This window comes from Mus pahari, chromosome 1 (assembly GCF_900095145.1).
Source record: "Mus pahari chromosome 1, PAHARI_EIJ_v1.1, whole genome shotgun sequence".
Classification (NCBI taxonomy): domain Eukaryota; kingdom Metazoa; phylum Chordata; class Mammalia; order Rodentia; family Muridae; genus Mus; species Mus pahari.
The window spans coordinates 51,472,863-51,475,497 of record NC_034590.1 but is presented as its reverse complement, the minus strand read 5'-3'; the positions used below and the strand labels follow the sequence as shown (position 1 = coordinate 51,475,497).

At 41.3% G+C, this 2,635-nt stretch overlaps 1 pseudogene; it reads right to left on the bottom strand.

Annotated features, from left to right (window-relative positions):
* Window positions 1-1,043: 1,043 nt before the first annotated feature.
* On the bottom strand, window positions 1,044-1,837 carry LOC110318171 (annotated as a pseudogene).
* Between the last annotated feature and the right edge of the window lie 798 nt (window positions 1,838-2,635).

Below are 2,635 nucleotides of genomic sequence, written 5' to 3'. Positions count from 1 at the left end.
TTTTTTTTTTTTTTTTTTTTTTTTTTTTTTTTTTTTTTTTTTTATCAGCTTGACACAAGTTGAAGTAATCTGAGAAGAGATAAACCTCAAATGAGAAAAAAAATAATCCCTGCCAGATGGGTTTGAAAACAAGCCTGTGGGGCATTGTCTTGACTGAATATGAAAGGCCCAGTTCAAGATGGGTAGTGCCATCCCTGGGCTAGTGGTTCTGGGATGTATGAGAGTGAATAGAGGAAGTGAGCAGCCAGTCAGAATGCTATACTCCTCCTTGGTCCCTGCTCCTGCTTCTGCCGTGCCTGCCCTTCAGGATGCACTGTAAGTGATAGGCGAAGTCTACCTTTTCCTCCTCACTTGCTTTTGGTCTTGGTGTTTATCGCAACACTACTAAGCACACTAAGACAACCCCTGGGGGGTTTTGCAGTCTGTTTTAGAGTTTCCTTGGATGCAGATGCTTAAGAACTTGGTTTTGGTTAGCATATATTTTAAAGATTTAGTTATTATTTCATGTATATGAATACACTGTTGTTGTCTTCAGACGTATCAGAAGAGGGCACCAGATCTCTTTACAGACAGTTGTGAGCCACCATGTGGTTGCTGGGAATTGAGCTCAGGACCTCAGGAAGAACAGTCAGTGCTCTTAACAGCTGAGCCGTCTCTCTAGCCCTGGTTAGCATATATTAACTGCACATATCACTGAGGTCCATTGTGATATCTCAGTACATGTTAGCATGAACCAATCAAGCACAGCTTCTCTTATACCTTCTCCTCCACCTCTTTTGCTTGGGTTTTAAATTGTCACTTAAAAAAAAAAAGGCTTATTTTATTTATTTCATGTATATGAGTACATTGTCGCTGTCTTCAGACACACCAGAAGAGGGCATCCAATCCCATGGAGGTCATGAGTCTCCATGTAGTTGCTGGGAATTTAACTCAGGACCTCTGGAAGAGCAGTCAGTGCTTTTAACCACTGAGTCATCTCTCCAGCCCAAATTGTCCCATTTTTTTGTAATTAACTTCTTTTTTTTTTTTTTTTTTTTTAGAACATCTGAATTTTTTAATCCTTCTTTACAGGTTACCTAGACCACTTTTGATTAAGAAAACTGTAGAAAGTTAGTAACTGCCACAAGCAGACGCCAGTTGGTGGCACGTGTCAATTTCCACAGAGTCCTGCTTTGCGGGGTGTCTGAATGCACTGCTCGGGGTCTCTGCTCAAACTTGCTGGAATCACTCATGGCAGATTTTAGTCCACAGGTCGCTTTTCCCCATATTTCTTTGTAAACTCTTCAGCATTCTTANAGAATTTTTTACGGTCCTTAGAGTNTTCTTCAGCTAGGTCAGCCCGGAGTGGGTGCTCAGGCTGGGGGTCATTCACCAGTGCTATGAGGGACTGGATTACTTGGTCAGTCTTGGTGGCTGGCTTCCAGTTTTCAGCACTAATGACTGGCAGACAGACCTGCCCCTTCTCATCGATGTTAGGGTGNTAGATCTTTGTTTTAAATGTGATCTTGGGTGGTTTGAATGGATACTCTGCTGGAAAGTTGATTTCAATTCTGAAGGCTCCCTTATCATATGGAGGGTTGTCTGTTCCAGCACATATGCAACATTCTCTTGTAATTAACTTCTAATTGTACTAAGTTCTGCTCAGACAGCCAGACCTGTATACCCTGTATGCGTCGTGAAGGGGTTGTGCTTTCCATAAGGTTTATAGTGCCTCTTGAGCGAATGAGAAAAGAACACGGGCCCCTCCCTCTGCTGGCTGCAGAGCGCACTCTGTACTCGTTAGGCCAAACTTGCTAATGGCGCTGCCCGGATCTGTTTTGCAGCTTTTCTGCCGCATGACCCACTTAAGAGCAATTTGATGGGATCTCCCACTTTGATGATACATTAGGCACTGCTCTTCGTGGCTTTATCAATTTTTTGCTTCATATGCTTTATTAGGTGCACACAAGTTTAGAATTGCTACAACGTCTTGGAGAATGATGTCATTCATCATAACAGAGTGAGTTTGCCCATTTGTAATAATGTTCTACGGCTAAAAGACTATTGTATCTAATATGAATAGGATTACATACCTTTACATTTCTCTGTCTGGTTTGGTGTTTTGAGTTCATGTAGTTCCCAAGTGACTTCTATAGTGCTATGCAGCCAAAGATGACCTTGAACTCCAGATCTTTCAGCCTGTAACCCCCCTCCCCCAGGTACTGGGATTAAAGGCATGTGCTATCATTTTTATATTTGCTTGATAAGACTTTTTCCATATTTGCCTGCTCCCATCACCCAAGTGTTTGTATTAAAGGCATATGCCAACATGCCTGGATCCCTCCTTTTATTTTATTTTATTTTATTTAAATAATCTGTACCTGGATGTATGTCTACACCACATGCACACAGTGCCCATGGGGGCCAGAATAGGGCGACAGATCTCTTTGAATTCAAGCAGTAGATGGTGCTGGGAATCAAACCAGGATCCCCTGGAAGAATAACTAGTTCTTTTAACCATAGAGCCATCTCTCTGTCCTTTTTTATTCCGAGTATTCTTATAGTTTAGATAGACTGTATATAAAGAGCATATAACTGGGGCTTTAAGAAATTCTATATGCAAAAAACAAAACAAAAAAAAAAAACAAGAAAAAAA